Here is a 21,715-nt window from a genome sequence, read left to right on the forward strand (position 1 = left end):
ATGCAGTGCTGGAAACCTCAATATTAGCATAAGAAAATGCCAACTCTAATGACTGCACTTTCACACTGCAAAACACTTTTAGTTCATCCCAAAAGATGGAGTATGTGTTACCCAAGGATTTGAGGGTAGCAGGCCTTTATAAGGGAGAAACATGGGAGTCTGCAGATACTGGAATCTGAAGCTGAACACAGTCAGCTGGAAGAACTCAGTGAGCCAAGCAGCATCATCGGGAGTAAAGGTTTAGACAAACTTTCGAGCCAACACTATTCATCAGGCATTCAATGCCACATGCTCAAGATGCCATCAAGATTCAGGGCATTCTGACTTGCACACATATCACTGTGTTCCATCATGATATTAAATTTCTGGGATTTCCTTCCTATTGGCTTTAGGATAGTTAACATCAAAGGACTTCGCTCCTCAAGTTGATATTCATCACCGCTCCTGAAAGGGACATTAGGCATAGATTTTCTTGACTTATGGGATCAAAGCATTCTGATAGAGGCCAGAATTTACTGTCCTTTGTTAGTGGTGCTTGAGGACGTGAATGTGAACCACCATTTTTTGTGAGCCCCAGATACAGTAGCTAGTGATATTTTTCCACATCTATAACCATATAACCATATAACAATTACAGTACAGAAGCAGGCCATCTCAGCCCTTCTAGTCCACACCGATTTAAATGAAACTCCACTAGTTCCACCTACCCACTCCCTGTCCATAACCCTCCAATCCCCTCACATCCATGCACTCATCCAACCTTCTCTTAAATGACAAAATTGACCTTTCTCTTCCGGAAGGTCATTCCACTCAGCTACCACTCTCTGAGTGAAGAAGATCCCTCTCATGTTACTTCTAAACTTTTTCCCCTAAACCTTAACTTATGACCCCTCGTTCCAATCTCACCTACCCTCAAGGGGAAGAGCCTATTCACATCTACTCTATCTATTCCCCGCATAATTTTATATACCTCTATCAAATCCCCCCTCAAATCTAGATTGAGTGCAAATTTAAACTCAAACTCAAAGATAAATGTATTGTTAGAGTATATAGACAACATCACATACAACCCTAAGATTCCTTTCCTGTTGACCAGACAGAATTTCTAATTATCAGTGGACTTGAAAATGTACTCAAAGAAAGAAAGGAACTCTCAGTGCAAATACAGAAACAAACTTATTCAGTAACAAATAATGAACAAAATACAAACCCTTAAATGAGTCCTTGATCGATTCTGTTGTTGAGGAGTCTGATGGAGGAGAGAGAGCAGCTGTTCCTGAACCAGGTGGTGCGAGTCTTGCGGCACCTAAACCTCTTTCCTGATGGCAGCAGCGAGAACAGAGCATGTGTTGGGTGGTGTGGGTCATTGATGATTGCTGCTGCTCTCCGACGGCAGCGTTCCCTGTAGATGTTCTCGTTGGTGGGGTATTTGTGTCCCCAGAGCAGACCGTGATGCAGCCGGTCAGCACACCATACTTCTGATGAAATTTGACAAGATTTCCAATGTCGTACCGAACCTCCGCAAACTCCTGAGGAGGTAGAGGTGCTGGCATGCTTTCTTCATGATGCCATTAGTGCATTGGGTCCAGGACAGGTCCTCTGAGATAGTAACTGCCATGAATTTAAAGTTGCTCACTCCCTCCACCTCAGATCCACCCCAGTAATCACCTCACTGTATTCCTCCGCTTTTCCTTTCCTAAGGTCTACAATCAGCCCCTTGGCTTTGGTGGTATTGAGTGAGAGGTTGCTACTAGCGCACCAATCAGACAAGTCTTCAATCTCCCTCTGACCTGGAGAGGAACCTGCAGCTGGTGGAACTTGCCTGCTCTTTGAGTGCATGGAATATGTAACTACTATATGATGTAGATTGTGCATGCTCCATTCACTCTGCATAGGTGTTAGAGGGAATGGGTCATTGAAACTGTGCAAGGGGGGATGGAGAGAATGATTAATTAGGTGTCGATGAAGTGGATTGCTTTGACCTGCAATCCTAGAGTTATTGGAGTAGCAAATGGAGAATAGTCCATCAGGCCCCTGACTTGTGCCTTGTAGATGAAGAACAGTGGTTCTCAACCATTTTCTTTCCACTCACATCCCACTTTAAGTCATCCCAATGCCATCAGTGCTCTGTGATTAGTAAGGGGTTGTTTAAGGTGGGATGTGGATGGGAGGGGAAGGTTGAGAATCACTGCTCTACACCCAATTGTGACTGAAATATTCTGCTTGAGAAAAATTGTCATTGGCCCATTTCCTTTGGAGTTCTGAAACGGTGCACATAAAAAGTTGATGAAGGATGATTAAAACAGTGGTTTACAGACGCTTTCTTTCCACCTGCACCGGGATGAGGTCCAAGCTTAATTGCAAATAAAAGCCTGTTGATCAGTGACTCCATCTTAGGTCTTTTGAGTTATTTACAGTGTGTCAGATACCTTTTAAGAGAGAGCAACCTGAGTATTTTTCAGGATCTGAACACAAGGGAAAATGCATAATAAACACCCTTTCTGCACACTATTGCATCTACAATTATATTTGCCTTTTTAACTTGGGAGACAAACATCTGAAAGATAGTTATTTTTGCGGCCTGTTAACAAAGCATTTTCTCCTGAGGCCATTCTACATCTGTATAAGCTAAATAAACTGCATATTTTTATTCCCCTTGTGTCATGCTTTACTACATTATCTTGAAGGTCATATGCATTTAGCTGCTATTGGCAAAAATGTTTTATTAGAATTTAATGTGTGTATCAAGGAAGCTTGTGCACATCTGGAAATATGAGAAGCAGTGGGATAGTCAGAAATGTGAGAAGCATTAATAAGGTCTGGAGGAAGACCAATTGGCTATGCTGTATTCACCTGAATGCAGTTTCAATAAGGCATGTCATCATTAATCGCCCTTACTCATGCCGAGAAAGGAAAGCTGTGAAAGAAATAAGTTCAGAAGACGGGCACTAGCCATCTGGTCCTGCTAGTCAGTCCAGCAGTCACTCGTTCCTTGGCTGCCTTTGCTTAAGCTGTGGCACAGCCATCTCTCCAGGCGCGCTTTCCATTAAGTCCTCAGTCTCGCTAGTGTGCCACGGTTACTCTGGGCGCTCATGAGCCCGGGAACCTGGAGTTCAAGCTGTTGCAGCTGAAGACAGTTCTTGCACACGTACACTTTCGCATGCGGCACAGGTTTTCCGTTCTATTGGGCCAAACTCTCCTGTCATGCCTTAATTTTATGGTTTATAATGCATAAATCAGAAATTAGACAATACTCACCAACCAGCTAGCTATCATTTTTAGGTTTAAATCTTTTTTAAAATTGAGATCTACAGCATGGTAGCAGGCCCTTTAGGCCCTCGAGTCCGTGCTGCCCAATTACACCCAATTGACCCAAAACACCCAGACCAGACCACCCCCCCCCGGGGAAAACCCATGCAGACACAGGGAGGACGTACAAACTCCTCACAGACAGTGTGGGAATCGAACCCAGGTCCCAATCGCTGGCGCTGTAACTGCATTGCACTAACCACTACATCAGTCATGCTGCCCTTTGTTAATTTTGACGTCACAATTTCAAATAACAGCAGGCCCACACAGTTTCAAATTCTATGAGACCTTTGTCGCAAGTGATCTTGGCCGGCGAATGTAAATTCAACTGGGTTTATGTTCCACCCATTACTTCATCCAAGGCATCCATCGCACCCGCATCTGACAGATTACAAAACCAGCCATACCTTCCACAAGGAAGGATAACCAATCTACTCCCTCACTCACTCTTATTCTTCCCAGGCTCTTGCAGGATAAGGCCCCAAGAGGTATCCAACAGACCGTGCTCACTGCTGTTATGGACATTGTGGACAGAGTGAATGGGTGAAACATGAAAAGAATTCAGTGTCCTCATAATTTACTGCCAATTAATTAGTGCTTGTCTTGAGTCGTGTTCCTGGGGCTCCTAATGAGCGCAAGTATTCTGAATTCAAGTGCAGAATCTATTCAGCAAGAGGTTGGGATCTCCATTTACTCTCCACAGCAGAGACAGAGTCCCGCATTCTAATGACTTGGTGAAGAAAGCCACTTCTACTTCCTCAGCAGTTTGCGGAGAGTTGGTATGACATGGGAAATCCTGGAAAATTTCTACGGATGTGTGGTGAGAAGTGTGCTGACTGACTGCATCATAGTCCGGAGTGGGGACATCAATACCCCCAAGTATAAAGCTCTGCAAAGGATAGTGGACACAGTCCAGGACATCAAGAGTAAAACCTCCCCCACCATCAATGGGGAATGCTGCCGTCGGAGAGCAGCAGGGATCTGCACCACCCAGCGCATGCTCTGTTCTTGCTGCTGCCATCAGAAAAGAGGGACAGGTGCCACAAGACTCGCACCACCCGGGTTCAGGAACAGAAGTTACCCCCTCCATTGGTCAGTTTGTTTTTGCACTATCAATACGTTGAAATTCTGCCTGGCCCACGGGGAAAAAGAATACATGTGATGGCATGTATGTACCCTGACAATAAATCTGAAATCTGAAATCTTAAAATGTTCCAAGACACCCTACCTTTAATTCTGTTTCACCATCAAGAAAAGTGAACACTTGGTACAGATATTTACACACTAAATAATTAAAATGACATCAATCTTGAAGCACAGTCAGCTCCCAACATGTTTTTGAACATATGATGTTCTTTGTCTTGGGGCTTTGGGACATACTGCAGGAACACGACCAGGCAATTCCCGTTTGATACCATGGAAGATTAATGCAGATGACTGCCAATGCACGGCAGCCAACTCACTCAAACTCACTGCAAGAGACGGTGCTTACATTCCAGCTCCAAACTGACAGAGGACCTGTGTTACATACCCTGCTCCTGACCACCCCCATTCCAGCATCCACGCTGACTCCCTCTCCACTTACCTACATCAGCCTCAACCTTGGCAAGTTGGGCACCTTGGATTCCTCCACTTTTGGATCCCATTGCTTCAACCCCACCCACCTCCCCCCCACTCCTTCTCCGTCCCCTCACACCTCTCCCTACTCACCCCATCGATGAGCTCCACCTTTCATCTCGCCCCCTAGTCCTCAGACACTCATCTCCTCCCCCCTACTCTCTTCTTTAATTATTTCCCAAAATATTCCCATGCCCCACCTTGAGATTCTATGTGCTAACTGCTACACCAACCCGAGATGTCATCCAAAGCCATGTGCTATTGAAGACATTGCCATTGATGTCAGTCAGGGCCTCAGTTGGTTGGGCCAATGTGCTGACATTTGATTTCCACACAAATAAAAAAAACTGGACATAATGGTCATTAAGTATTTTAAAAACTCATCCTTTTAATTCCAAAGAGAAGAAGATAAAGGAAAAAAAGAAAAGAGAAGGCGTCTCGGTTGGCGTAGCGGTTAGCGCAACACCTTCACAGCATCAGCGTTCAGGACCCGACCAGGGTTTCAAACCCACGTTGTCCGTAAGGAGTTGGTACATTCTCCCCATGTCTGCGTGGGTTTTCCCCGGGGAGCTCCGGTTTCCTCCCACTGTTCGAAACGCACTCCGGGGGGGGGGGGGGGTAGGTTAATGGGGTGTAAATTGGGCGGCACTGACTCGTGGACGAAAGGGCCTGTTACTGTGCTGTATGTATAAAAAAATAAGAGTGCATGAACAGGTTTCCTGGACAATAATATTGGATATCAATCTTGTTTATATTTAAAATTACATATTTATGCAATTTGATCCGGATTTTAAAATTGAAAACTGCTATCCATAGCAGACAATTTCCAAAAGCTGGTGCTGTTTCTTATTATATGTAGATGAAAATGTGAGTGTTCAGCATTGATTAACCCTGGAATTCAATATCAGATCCGTCCAAACATTCACTACCTCATACAATGGAATTTACTTATACCAACATCGATTGCACAGTGTGGGGATGCAAAGGTAGATCACTGCTTGAAAGCAAAATCAATTCTGAGCACATTGAGTCTTTCACAGCTGCCGTGTCTCAGGCAGTAAAGTAGGTGGCATTCGTACCAGGCCCAATTACTCTCTGATGGGATAGCAATCCCCTTTTAATCCTGACTTCCAGTGTGGAGTGTGCATGTTCTCACAGGGGCTGCATGGGTTTCCTCCACAGCCCACACTAGATTGATTGGCCTCTGTACAATACCCCTCATACAGGAGAGTGAATGAATTTTGGGTGAGTTAGTGGAAATGGGGGGGTGGGGGGTAGACTAAAATGAGATCAGTGTACAGTTGGTGCAATTGGGTGCTTGACGGTCAGCAGTATGGCTTCCGAGGTCTCAGACTTCAGATTTATTGCCAGAGTACATATGTGATGTCACATGCAACTCGGAGATTTTTTTTCGCTGTGTGTGAGGCAGAATTACCTCTTATTGGTCATGCAAAAAAGTACACATGTAAACAAATAAAGAACTGGCTGCACAATGCAGGGGGAATTTTAAAAAATTCAATAAAGTACACAAGTAAATGAGTCCCCTGATTGAGCTTGTTGTTGTTGTGGAGGGGGAGCAGCTGTTCCTGAACCTGGTGGTACGAGTCTTGTGGCACCTAGATCTCTGTCCTGGTGGTTGCATGAGCTACCATGTTCATGTGCTCTCATACAGCATGGTAACAGGTCATTTCGGCTCACGAGTCCGTGTCATTCAATTCCCCCCCCCCCCCCATTAACCTACAACCCCCTGGTGCTTTTTGATTGTTGGGAAGAAACTGAAGTCCCCAGGGAAAACCCATACAGTCACGGAGAGAACGTACAAATTCCTTACAGACAGCACAGGATTCAAACCCAGGTCCGGTCCTGATCACTGACACTGAAAAAGCGTTGCGCTAATCCCTACATCATCCGTAACGCCTTCTCTTTTCTTTTTTTCTTCCCTTTGGAATTAAAAGGGTGAGGTTTTAAAATGTTTAGTGAACAGAGCGCATGCTGGGTGGTGTGGATCCTTGATGAGTGCTGCTGCTCTCTGACGACAGTGTTCCCCTGTAAATGTTCTCAGTAGTGGGAAGGGTTTTGCCTGTGATGTCCTGGGCTGTGTCCACTACCTTTTGCAAGAGTTTATGCTCAGGGGTTTTGATGTCCCCACACCAGACCATGATGAAATTGGTCAACACACTTTCCACCACCCCTCTGTCAAACTTTTCTGGGGTCAAACCAAACCTCTGCAAACTCCAGAGGAAGTAGAGGCGCTGATGTGCCATTAGTGTGATGGGTTCAGGAAAGATACTCTGAGATACTGACTCCCAAGAGCTTATATTTGCTCACCCCCTCCACTTCTGATGCCCCAATGATCTCTGGGTCAAACAATGGTTTTCCCTTCCAGAACAATCAGCTCTTTGGCTTTGGTGGCATCGAGTGAGAGGTTGTTGTTGGAACACTATTCAGCCATTTCTAATCCCCCTTGCTGTAAGCTGACTCATGGTCTAAAGGGCCAATTTCAATAAAGTGTGACTTCTGCTATGAATCGGCTCAGAGCAAGGTTCCACGAATCTCAGTATGAAAATAATCAGATTTCCAGATTGGAGGTTGACAATACTGAGCATTCTTTAGTAGGGTACCCACTTATTGGTGAGGTCTTGTCCCATTTGGAAATGGAACTAATCCTACTGCAGGGTCAGTGAAGTGCACATGATCATTTTGCACTGCACCAAATCAAGGAAAATAGCGCACATCTCCTTCCCCAGTAGGTCAAGTCTAAAGATATCTGTCCTGCAGAATTGCCTATTAAAACAGGCTGTGTTTCGATCTGCTTTGAAGATTCCATCCCTTTGCAAATGTAGAGGGGATCCAATGAGTGTACGCAGGAGACACACTTCCAACCATGTCTTTTTTTTAAGATTGGGTCTGAAGGAGGAAAAGGTTGAAGTCACAATCTTTGAGTTGAGGAAATGATATGGAATTTGAAGCACCTGGCAGAAATATTGTGCAGTTTCATCACAGTATTAAGTTTTAATCCAGTCTACCATAGAGGATCTCCCCCCCCAACTCCACCCCCCCCCACCCCCACGCCCCACCGTGAAGAGGCCAAGAAAGGTGAGATTTACTTTCATTTCTGGAGCCCAGGATGAGGAGAATTTCTCCAGAAGATGCTCGAATGCTCCAGGCTTTGATCTCCAGGTCATCTAAAATTCTACCACTTCTCAGCCTATCCTGAGCGAGCCAACAGTCAAGCCAGGGACTTAAATTCCTGGTGAACCCACACCTCACAGACCATCATTGTAACAGCTCCCAGCCCTGGGCCGCAAGGTCACTTTGAATTTCACTCTTTTTTTATCCCAAACTCAGAATCTCTCACTTAAGTAGGCATAAAGTTAGTGCAAGTGGGCTTATGCAAGATTTTACATTCATAAGACATTAGTAATTCTGTGCCTAAAGCTTTTTTTCTTACGGGAAAAGGAGGGGCTGCAGGGAATGACAACTCATTTGCTTGCAGTTCTCTTGGCATTACTAATGTGGGTCTCCTGTTAACTGTTCACCAATGTCATGACATGACCATTGCATCCGACCATTGCTTCGCAATACAATTCCTTTTACAGTTTGGCCCAAGTTTTTTTGATGTACAGGGCTTATTATTTCTGATAATAAGAGCGGAATAATTAAAGTCTCAGGGAAAATATTGAATAAGGACTTAATATGTACACTTTTTTTAAAATAATCTGCCTCTGTGATGATTCATTTGAAATTATATTCAAAGTGTTCATAAAAAAATGTAATTGAACTTGCTGTCAGGCGGGTGGAAGATGCCATCAAATTGCTCAACAGTTCATTTTCGAGCGGAAGAGCAAACACATTTCAAATGGTTTTCTCAGCAATAAAAATAGACGGGGTTGGAATCACCTAACAGGTCAGGTGGCACCTGTGGAAAGAGATACCGTGTTACGATTGCAGCTTGAAGACCCTTGTAACGAGCCTTTCATGAGTTCTAAGGTGCCAACTTGGTTTCTTTCACCACAGATTTTTATTTGTTTTTAAAGAAGGTGCTTGCGCTGTGACGTTTGCCGCAAAACAACAAATTTTGTGACTTGTTAATGACAATAAATCCTGATTCTGAGTCCTCCCCGCACCTTCTATTTTTGTTGCAGATTGCTGGCACCTACATTTCTTTGATTTTCTTTACTCTCATTTCAATATTCCCCTCAAAGTTTCATTGGGATCCATGGTCAAACTTGTATAAGGGCGTCATCCATCCTGTAGTAACACTGCTGGCCATTAGCTGTGTGCTTCAGCAATATTGGGAGAAGTGATTGGATGACGTGGTGGAACATGGAGATTGAGATGCGGGAAGGAAGGTCATGTTGGGTACCCAGTTGTCTTTATCAATACCAGAAGGCCAAGGAGCAGAATTAAGCAATTCTGCCCTTAAGTCTGCTCCACCATTCAAATCATGGCTGATGACTATTTTTTTCCTTTCAACCCCATTCTCTGACCTTCTCTCCAAAACCTTTGACACCCTATTAATCAAGAACTTTATCAACTTCCACTTTAAATATACCCGATAACTTCACCTGTCGCAATGAACTCCACAGATTTGTCACCCTCTGGTGACTAAATTTCTCTTCATCTCGTTTGTAAAGGAACATCCTTTTATCCTGTTGCTGTCCCCTCTGGTCCTAGGCTCTCCCACTGCTGGAAACATGTCCATGTCCACTCTTTCTAACGCTCTCAATATTCTGTTTTTGCTGAGATCTCCCCCTCATCCTTCTGACCACCAGCAAGTTAAGGCCCAGAGCCAACAAATGCCCTTCATCCATTGTTTCTCTTGTCCCTGGAATCATTCTTGTAAACTCCTGTGGATCCTATCCTACACCAGCACATCTTTCCTTAGATATGGGACCCAAAATGCTTGCAATGCACCAAGTAGGGTCTGCCAGATGCCTTGTGTCAGCATTACAGATAGTCCCCGGGTTAAAAACGAGGTCTGTCTTTAATTCAAATTTGTATTTAAGTTGGAACCAGTGCGTACAGTCCTTATTTATGACGCACGACCATTTGCACAAAGACTGAAAGTTGCCGAGGCTGAAGGCTTTTATTTGCAAGAGACAGGCAGCATCCGTGTGTTGGTCGCTCACACTGACCCAGATTCGAACTGGGTGGCAGGCTTGTAGCATGAGGGAGAAAGGGGAGAGGAGTCACGAGCTGGCCAGTGAGAGCAGGGTCAACCAGGAAAGGTCATGTAATTTACATATTGCAAATATGTTCAATACTGGTTTCACCACATTTTAGTGTCAGTCACATATTTATCTTAGTATATAACATATACTAAGTTTACATATAGTTTACCTTTTTATGCATATAAAGCACTTCCCAATGCACTAAAACATCTTAAAGATAATAATACAGTACATAATAATAATAATTCAGGTCTGTACGTTAAGGCTGGCCTGACATTTTGTTGGGTCAAGCGGCGGACCCAAGCAGAGCTGTGACAGTTCCAGAGCTGTCATGATGGCGCACCCTGTTGCTTCTTCTTTTCCCCTCCCCCCATACCTCCACTGGGCTGCTCGTCCCCTTGCCTGCCCACTGCTTTGCCCAGGCCGCCACCCCCCTCCCCAACTGTAGGAGAAGGAGAAGCTGAGGAGACAACCCCCAGGATGGTGATCACAACGGCAGACCAGTGAAGGGCTCTGCAATTGAAGAAATGTGCAGGCAGCGGGCTGTTGGAAACTGGAGGCAAGGAACCCCCACGCAGGCTGCGGCTGCCAGTGACTGCAGTCAAGGGATTTCTCAGCAGGCGGTGGACTGCTGGGGACTGGCTCAAGGCTGGCGGAAGGGGCACCAGGTCACACCAGGATGTGAGAGGGTGCCGAGGGTTTCCTAATCGTGTCTGAGGTTCGGATCTAGACCTTTGACTGTGGGGGACTGCGGGAGGGCTGGACCCTCGGTGACTTTGAGGGGAACACTTTCTTTTGCTTCTCTCTGACGCTTCAGGCAATTCTTGCTCATGGCGAATCTGCAGACTAAAAGCGAAGTTTGTGTGACATTGCACTACTTTTATTGCATGACGATAACTTGTATCTTGAATCTTGAATCATGAATCGTGGCAAGAAAAGGAACCTTTGAATGTTTACCACCCTTCCTACATGTTGCTTGAGATTAAATTCATCTTGAAAACACTGTCCTATTATTTTATTCTGAAGACTTTAATAACCTCTCCTGCACTCCCTTTCCCTTCAACTTTATCCATTCTTTTCCAATCTCTTCAACCCACCCTCTACTACTCTGGATGTCAATAGCATGGATTAATTGTACATCATGTTTCTGGACAGTCAGGGACTGCCTGCACCTGTCTGCATTTCTACCTGCCTACCTGCAGGGGGCAACCCATTGTACCTGCAGGGTGGTAACTTGGGAGACCGGGTCCACCTACTCCCTGCTAATCACTGGCCCCATATAAAGACTCATGCTGGTCCTTGTGTAAGCAGAAGAGAACATGGAGCCAGAAGGGAGACTGAACCTTGTGTGGATGTTTTAAGCTAAATAAAGTCTTTTGTAGATTGAGCTCGTTTGTTCGCACTGCAGCACATCACAATCACTATCCAATGATGCCCCCTTTGGGGATTTCGTCACGGCTTATTTCCCCATTTGTATCTGTTTGTTGGATATATTCCTTGTTATATAGACAGTAACTATTTCCTGTTATGTCTGAAGCCACATCCAGTTGTCCATCAACATCAAGGCACCGCTCAGCCTCTCCAGCCTGCCAATATGGTGTGAGCCCATCAGACAGAGCACGCATTCGCAATGCTGAGCAGGGTGGGTTATAAAACTGCAGCACCCCAGTTTCACTTCCTCTTTGCTGGTTAGGGACGAGCAACCCTTTAAGCTAACCAGGGTATCCCCCTGTAGGTAGCCCATGTGGAGAGTACCCCATCCATATAGGTGTATTCCAGGGTCGGAAGCCAGTTACGTTCCCCCCTCCTCTCTCCTGGAACTGCTTCTGACTGCATTCTGCCGCTGGATTTAGGTTCCAACTGCTTGTATTTAAACTGTGTGGCTGGGCGAGCCAGCCGGTTGGTTTCTGTGTTAAATAAATCCTTTATAGTTATCCACTCCCTGTGTCTGGACTCGTTTCTTTCTGAACCCCAAACGAGTCTCAACACAACAATCCTTCACCTCGGTCACTAACATTTACCGTTGGGAGCAAAGCCCCAAGCTCCAATTCTTATGGCCTTAACAGCTTGCCAATCTGAAAATGGATGCTTTGTTTCCATCTCCCTGTTTAACTCATCCTCTCTCCAAACTGATAAATGAACTCCAGCCCCAAGAGCCCTCATCTTCGGTAACAGCCCATTATTTGTACCTATCAAATATTTCTTGAAAATTTGAATCTATATCCTCCACTTCCTCTTCATTTCACCCTGGGGCGAAGCACAAATCTGCCCTGACCAACCATCCCCGCTGGTTGCCGAAGGTCAGCAGGGCAGTCGCGGCAGAAATGGCGCCGTGTTCCCACCTCTTCCACTCCACGGCAGAAGTCGGCGTGCAGCACTGACGTCCACATGACGCAACAGGCAGTGCGTACGCACGGTTCAGCTGCACAGCTGAAAAGCAGGCGGGAGAAGTCTAAATACGCGTTCCTGCTGCGACCTCCGAGCTCTTAGTCTGTGTCCCCAGTCTGTTCACTTGTTTGTGTCCAGCTTGCTACAACCCTATTGATTTTGTCTGCAAAATTTTTATTAACTACATCAAATATAATTTTGAATTCCTAAAGCCCAAATCAATTCTAAAAGCCCCAAGGGCCATTTTGTGCAGAATTTATGCAAGTATTCCTGTGTTATGCACAACATATATTGCACTTAACGCAATAATGTTTAGGATTAGTTAACGTTTCAGACGGGATCACAAAATGGAAATCTGAAAACTGTAGATGCCGGCAGTCTAAAAATGCTGGAAGCACTCAGGCAACATCTGTACAGAGAGAAATATTTTAACACAGGGCAGCACAGTTGGCATAGCGGATTGCGCGACGCCTTCACAGCGCCAGCGACAAGGACCAGGGTTAGAATCCCACGCTGCCCTCAAGGAGTTGGTACGTTCTCCCCGTGTCTGTGAGGGTTCCCCCCCCCGGGCTCTGGTTTCCTCCCACTGTTCAAAACATACCAGGGGGGTGTAAATTGGTCAGCATGGGATTGTGGGCTAGAATGGCCTTGTTACTCTGCTGTACGTCTAAATTAATTTTTTTTAAATACTTTATTTTAAAGTTTTTATACGTAGTATATATAATACATCCATCATTTTAATACAAATTGAAAAACTCAAACTCTCCATAACCCCAACCCTCAAAAAAACAAATCAATCATTACTTATACATGTTATTAACATACGATTACATATTAAAAGAAAAGAAGATAAAGAAAAAGAATGCTAAAAAATGCTGGGTTATTCTAAGGCACGTCAGGGAGCACAGAGGACTTAACTATCAAATATTTTCTGCTATCTGGCGAGGTGATTAGAAAAAAATAAATTAAATTTAACAAAATTAACATTTCAAGTCAAGGGTGTCAGAACAGAGTGAAAATAAAAGCTTCAATGATAGGTGCATTAGATAGAACAAAGAACATTTCTGATGGGGTAAGGTCAGAGGTGCTGAGGGAATCAATGTTTTTTTTTATTTTTTTATTTTTCACACCATAAATCACATTAGCCATGATATACACTTTTTCTTTTTCACACATATACAGTGACTTTTTCTCCCCCCCCACCTCCCTCCTCCCAAGCCACCCCCCCATCCCCCCCCCTCATCCATTTTAGGTATACAATCTAGGTTGCATTAAGCCAGTCAGACAATGTTGTCATTCAACAAAAATACACCAGAAATTCTACTGATGTTGAAGTGATTTGGTTGGTGGGCTAACAAGTGCAGTCAACATCGAGTTTCACAATAGAACAGCAGGTCCTTGGCCCATTGTGTCAAGCTAGTCCATTTGCTTCACTCTCAACACCCTTTGTTCTTGCTGCAATGTGAACAAAAGACATTTCAAATCCGTGAAGTGAAAGGAGAGGCAAAATAATAATTAAAGCGTCATGAAGTGGAGGTAGGTCAAGTTATGCTAATGAGTAGAGAAAAACTGACCCTTTATTGGCGATGGGCAAGTTATAGTGCAATTGACCCGAAGTTGCTGAATTTCTTATTTAGTTTCAAAGGCTGTAATGCGTCCAGACCAAAATAAAATGAGATGCTCTTATTTATTTTTAATTTAAATTTTAAATTTAGTCATACAGCACGGTTAACAGGCCCTTTGGCCCATGAGCCCGTGCCGCCCAATTAACCTACACCCCCCAGTACATTTTGAAGAGTGGGAGGAAACTTGATCTCCTCGCTGACATGGAAAGAACATACTGTACTGACAATAACCACACCAGCAGTGCGAGTATAAGACAGTTTTAATAAACTAATATGTCTGGTCTCTCTGCAAGACAAACCTGGAAGGCTAGACTGTAGCTCTGGACTGCTTTATATACAAGGTCACCGGGTCGACCCCTGGTGACCTAGTGGTGTAATTACATATCACCACAAGTACAGACATTTCTTCAAGCTCACATTGGATTCATTGTATCAGTCCTGGAGAAACACAATAAGAATTTCCCTTTCTGACTCCCTTGCCACTGATCACTCCTCCTTCTGTAGCACTTAACCATTTGCCACACTCGTCCTTTCATTTCTTCCCTTCCCACCAGCCAGTTCTTCAAGGAGATGCTACGATTCCCACCTGGTACGCTGCATTTGGTGCCTGATACGCGGTCTCCTCAATAATGGAGCCACAAAATGCAGGTTGGCTGAATATTTTGTGGAGCCCCTGCACTTAGTGTGCAAGAAATGGCCCTGGGCTTGTAGTTGCCTGTCATTTTAATTCTGCACGACCTTCCACTCCACCCTATTTGTCACTGCAGAGAAAGGAACATTAGCTCTTGTTTCTCCTTCCACAGATGTGGCCTGACCTGCAGAGTGTTATCCTGCATTTTTTATATCTTTTTTCAGATGTGGTCGACACAGTGGTTAGCTCAACACAGTTACAGCGGCAGCAATTGGGACAGGGTTCGAATCCCACACTCCCCTTAAGGAATTGGTACAGTCTCCTCGTGTCGGCATGGGCTTCCCCCGGGGTCTCTGGCTTCCCCCCACTCTTCAGTTAATGGGGTGTAAATTGGACAGCATGGACTCGTGGGCCGAAAGGGCCTGTTACCGTGCTGCATGTCTAAATTATAAAATTTAATTACATGATCACAGTAAATAAAATAAATCAAGACAAAAATGTTTTACCGAATTATATTCTTAGAATGCAATTAAGAATGTCAAGGATCTGATATGAAATATTTTTGCGCCTTTTTCCTTTTCTATCTGATTGGTGACTACATTGTCGATTGCCCTCTTTGTATTGCTATTTTGTAAAGCATCTAAGGGGAGGAATAAAAAAACTTTATTGAAGGCAGGCAACCCACCTCACATCAGTGGTTGGAAGAGCAATGCATCAAAAGTCATTGCATCTTACACTTAAAGTTACATTGGCCTTCGATATATCACAATGCATTTTCTTTTAAAAATTGTAACACACTGATACAATCAGCATTTATGGGACATAATTCATTATTTATTCATTAATCTGTTACTATGTAACAATTTACTATGAAGTTCAACTACATTGTTTATGGTTAATATTAATGTGATTAAGTAACAGCCACAGTATGTAGAAAAATTGGCTGATTATAGTATGTGTAGAATTTGCTGACTCTAAAGCCTGCTAACCTTTGTGGAGATACAACCACGGCACTGGGCCGCGTTCCCCTCAGCCTACTGCAGGGGGCGACCTCTGCACCTGCAGGAAAACGACCTGGGCGGCTGACTCCACCTGGCCAGCTGTCAATCCCCGACCTGACTTGAGCCGGCCCCTCCTGGGCCAATCACACGTGGAGCTATTGAGACTACGACTGGTGTAGAACAGAGTTTAAGTGGATAAAGTGCGTGTAGTACAATCTTAGTGTCTGCTTGCCACACCACCGTGCACCACAACTTTAAAACATAAGTCCAGAGAAAAATTGTTGTTAGCTCTAAGGTCATACATTTAAATCTAAGAAAATAATAGTGGTTACAGGCACCAGGAGAATAAGCTATCAAACAGGATGAGATAAGGGGAGTAACTGGAGATCAGATAGGAGAAGTTAGATAGGACAAGATAGGGGGAACCATAGTGGTGTGACAGTATTTAGAGGTGTTTGGGAGATAAATTGGGAAGGATTGTTAGAGCAGGTCACACACAAACACTTTAAAACACAAAATTTTTGCAGGAGTTTTTGCAAGAGTGCTCAGAGACTCATGATGGACTGTTTGAAGAGGCAACAAATGTAACAACAACATTTACTGTCTGGAAGGTCGTGTGATCTTTGCAGGCAGAGAGCAGTAAAAAAAGAGGCTTTACTCTCAGAGTTGGAAGAAGTGAGAGGGGAGAGACACAGACACAGGTTCGAGAGGGACAAGCTGGTAAGCTTTGAAAGACGGCCTGGTCAAAGGAGAGGACTGGCTGTCCAGTGTTTCCCTTGGAATAGGAGAAACAGAAAGGAACACTGTGGTGACTTGAAAGAAAGAGGTCATCATCTGGAGAACCCTGAAGGGGGAAAATTTCATCATCAAGACTCTGGAGTGGCTGATTAAAAAGGAATCAGTTGTGGATAATCTGGAATGAGAAAACTCTTTCTCTGAAAGCCAACAAGAACCCTCCTGAGTGGTAACCATTTACCTGTTAAGCACCAAAGCCTGGTGAACTTTATTAATGCTAACTTCTGTGCACAGTACAAGAATTGCCTGCAACCAGTGAGATTGGACTGTGAACCAAAGAACTTTGCTGAACTTATGCATACATTACACACGTGCGCTTAGCATTAGAAGGGGGTTAAGCAGGTTAAGTGAGTTGATAAACATAAGTTAAAGTTTGATTCTATTTTCATGTTCAAAGATAATTAACTTTTGTTTAAGTAACCCTTTGTTGTGGGGCATATCTATTGCTGCTAGGTTTTGTGGTCCTCTGGACTCGTTACAGTGGCGAGTGATTTATTCTGAAACAGGCCGGATACAGGAAGGTAAGAACCATGACTGAGAAATGAACCCAGGATGAGCTAATTGGTACAAAACATCAATCAGAATCGAACATTGATAATTAACTGTATACAAATAAAAGGGCAGTGTCTCATTACAACAGGCATTTCAGGGTCCAGGCTTTGATTTGCCTTGGTCTTTACTTGCAAATAAAGGTTAATCCTTCCTGAAGGATTCTCTGCATTGCCTGACTCGTTTTTAGATCTCAGCAAACCACGACACAATTTACATACATCGCATTATTTTCTGTTAATAGATTATCTGAATGCATGAGAAATTACAAAATCAATTACAGTGAGTTTCTGGGTTAAGAACGTCCGACAAACAGACAAATCATACATTCGATCAAACTATTCATGGCTTCAGCGGTTCATCGGCTCGATGAAGGAGAGCACCGTCCTCCATTTTATCCCTTGTAACCATGCCTCCAAAGCTTAAATCCAATGAAAGAAAAGCTCTGTACAAACCTTTCTTGATGCCTACTTCAAGAAATTTGACTAAATGACGCTAAATGAGAGCTGTATGTATCTGTTCCGACTCACCTACAAATTCGACCTAAAGACAGACTTCGGAAGGATCTCATTCGTAACCCTGGAATTGCCTGCAGTTGTTCACAAGGATACATTAGCCTTGAGATTTCGAGCCACAGATACATTCATGTTCTTGTCCTGTCAAATGTAAACTTAATTTACAGTATTAAATGTAATGCTGTAAATGAGCTTAACATCACCACAGTACATCTCTTTGTGCTAATAATCCCAATGCCTACTGCTTCAAACTCCACATCCCATGCAACACATTTTCTAAACGTCAAAATTGTAACCCTAAACTGACACAGATCAATATATTCATTTCAGAAATTATATATCTGCAGTAAAATCCCCGTTATCCAGAATTCAAGCAACTGGCGGCCTCAAGCAACCGGTAAAATAGGGTGGCATAGCAATTAAAGCCAATGATCGGGACCAGGGTTCGAATCCCGCGCTGTACAAGGAGTTTGTACATTCTCCCTGTGTCTGCATGGGTTTTCCCCAGAGTCTCCGGTTTTCTCCCACCGTTTGAAACTTACCAAGGTTAATTGGGTGGCACGGATTTGTGGGCTGAAATAGCCTGTTACTGTGCTGTAGGTCTAGTCTAAATTTAAATATCTAAAATTTATTTTAATTAAATTAAATTTAAATATATACAATAAATAAATTCAAAAGTTTAATATTGACACCCCCCCTCCCCCCAGTGGTTAGTTCGTCAATCCCAATCTCACACAACTGGAAAATCCACTTATCCAGCATCTACCAATCTCTTAAGTGCCAGAGACCAGGGGTTTTATTGTATTTCCAAGCATCGTAATTCAGCGATAACATTTTGTAATTTGAATCATTCTTGCCTTTGTGCATTTGCAAGAATGCCACTATGTATGTTACATCTACTCTGGCTTCTCTGGGACACCGCTGTTATCACTGCTTGAGAGCTGCTTCACCACTTATTCACACAACACCATCCCCAGCTGAAAGATGATGTCGTCCTGTCAAGCATAAAGAAAAGATCGACCCATTCAACAAGCATCTTTTATGGAAGACAACCAACAAACAGCTTATAGGAATGCATCAACAATATACAAAAGTCAGGTCACATGGTATGTTCCCAAAGGTACACATGCATACAATATAAATTAAAATATCCTTGCTGGATTTTGTTAGAAGCTGGTGGCAAATGTAGCAAGGTCTACATCTAGCCAGAACTTTAGGATCATACCCATGTTGTCACTTTAGTTTGTCGTAGAAGAAACACCCAAGTTTGGTCGCTGCTTGTAAGTGTGCTATGTGCAGTAAGAACACTATTACCAGACATAATGTATTTGAATTGAATTCAATCTTTCTTTGGCTTGGCTTCGCGGACGAAGATTTATGGAGGGGGTAAAAGTCCACGTCAGCTGCAGGCTCGTTTGTGGCTGACAAGTCCGATGCGGGACAGGCAGACACGGTTGCAGCGGCTGCAGGGGAAAATTGGTTGGTTGGGGTTGGGTGTTGGGTTTTTCCTCCTTTGTCTTTAGTCAGTGAGGTGGGCTCTGCGGTCTTCTTCAAAGGAGGTTGCTGCCCGCCAAACTGTGAGGCGCCAAGATGCACGGTTTGAGGCGTTATCAGCCCACTGGCGGTGCTCAATGTGGCAGGCACCAAGAGATTTCTTTAGGCAGTCCTTGTACCTTTTCTTTGGTGCACCTCTGTCACGGTGGCCAGTGGAGAGCTCGCCATATAATACGATCTTGGGAAGGCGATGGTCCTCCATTCTGGAAACGTGACCCATCCAGCGCAGCTGGATCTTCAGCAGCGTGGACTCGATGCTGTCGACCTCTGCCATCTCGAGTACTTCGACGTTAGGGGTGTAAGCGCTCCAATGGATGTTGAGGATGGAGCGGAGACAACGCTGGTGGAATTCAATATTTCATTTATATATAACACAACAGAAAGTTGCTCTAAAGTGCTTTACATCAATTCATCAAAAAATGCACAAAGCACAAAATCAACAAACGCAAAAGACGAGACACCAGACAAGAGAGTCATCTCACAGAATAGTGATGGATTGGAGAAACACGTGGGTGGTGACAACTGTCAATCAGAAGCCTCGTCTACAATTCAGGGAGTTGACTGACACTAAAGTGGAACACGTAATCTCTGTAAAGGAAAACCCCTGGTATGTGGCACCTAAGGGGATTGGTCAATGCCGGATATGTGAATTATTACCTTACTTGTTGCGTGATTGGCAAACTAATGGTGAGGTACGCCAATTTTAAACCTCTGGTTTTTTTTACTGTGTACTTTCCGCGGTTTTCTTTTTGCCAGCTACTTGAGGCTGCTGGGTGCTTGAATTCCAGACAGCAGGTGCTTCACTATATTTAATTATCCTCCACTCACTGCACTCATCAAACTTACCCTGCCTTCAATGGGAGAAGTTGCTGCAACTTTCAGAAATTGTGCTTACACTGCTCTTTAAACAGATCTGGGTTTTTTTTCAAAATAAAGTAACTTAATTTGCTGTAAGAGATGAAAGGCTACAAACGCTGTGGTTGAAGTTAAAGACAATGCTGGAGAAATTCAGCATGTCAATGTCCTTTTTATTGCAAACATTAAAATGCATAACTGTGGTGGCGCACATCGCGACGCAGGTGAACTGGCCATGGCAGTGGAAACAGCCACGTCAAGAGGACACCGCCAGGTTTTGCTGCCCTCGTGAGTAGAGCAGCGCAAGGGCGGGACTTGATGGCCGCCTTATAAGGCGCAGTGCGGGCTTTTTAAAATAAACCGTCAGAAACGAAACTGACTCCAGCATGCAGTTCTGTTCTCATTTCCTCCTCGTAGCTACCGCTGTATAACCAATGTTTTGGGCTTGAGCCTACCTTGATGAAGGGCCCGCCCGAAATGTCGGTTATGTATTTGTATCTTTTCAATATAAAGGAACCTGTTTAACTTAATTTGCTGTAAAATTGACTGATGTGTGTGCAGACAGGCAAGTCTCCCCCTCTCCAACTTACTTAATAAAGCCTGTATAATGTTGTGTGTGTAACTGACTATGAAACATGACTCATTTAGTAGCAGAATTGAATCTGTACCGAAGATTCAGAACTTAATTTTGTTTAAACAGAAACAAGGGACGCACAGAGGTACTGTGCACAGAGGAAGATCATAGCATGAATTTTATATAGTCCTTGTCACAGATGAAAATGTGGAAAACTCGCTCTATTCATTATTAGTGAGAACATAATCTACTTAGAACAAAGTCTAGGAAGAATAATTTAAGTGTATTTTAAGTGTGCATGTACCTTTAAAAACTTTACTTGTTATGTTGTATGACTTTTGCTACATTGTTGATACATTGCCAATAGAGATTGCCTTCAATAAATGTTCGTTCAGTAGTTCTGTTTTCGTTATTCATCTCACTAAAACAATGATGTCATAGATTGGTAGTTTTCAACCTTTTTCTTTCCACTCACACGCCATTTTAAGTATTCCCTATCCCATAGGTGCTCTGTGATTAGTAAGGTGGTAAGTGGGTGGAAAGAAAAAGCCACTGTTTTAATTGTACCTCATTGACTCGTTATGTGCACGGTTTCAGAACTCCAAAGGAAATGGGCCAGTGACCATTTTTCTCAAGCAAAATATTTCTGTAATAATTAGGTCTAGAGCAGTGATTCTCAACCTTCCCTTCCCACCCACATCCCACCTTAAGCAAACCCTTACTAATCACAGAGCACCGATGGCGTAGAGATTACTTAAAGTGAGATGTGAGTGGAAAGAAAAAGGTTGAGAACCATTGTTATAGATACATTGACATTTGTGACATTGGAGTTTTCATTCTGACATTCTCATGAGATAATTTATACAGCTAAGAAACATCTAGTCTTCTTTAACTTAAATCTTTGTTAATTTGCCAATTAACATATTCTGCCGATGGCACCACAATTGTCGGCAGAAACATAAACGCCAATGAGGAAGTGTACAGGAGGGAGATAGATCAGCTCGTTGAATGGTGTAACGACAACCTTGCACTCAATGTCAACAAAACCAAGGAGATGATTGTGGACTTCAGGAGGAAGTCAGACGACCACATCAAGGTCCTCATCAAGGGCCCGGTAGTGGAGAAGGT

The sequence above is a fragment of the Narcine bancroftii genome, chromosome 1 (assembly GCF_036971445.1).
Source record: "Narcine bancroftii isolate sNarBan1 chromosome 1, sNarBan1.hap1, whole genome shotgun sequence".
Taxonomy (NCBI): Eukaryota; Metazoa; Chordata; class Chondrichthyes; order Torpediniformes; family Narcinidae; genus Narcine; species Narcine bancroftii.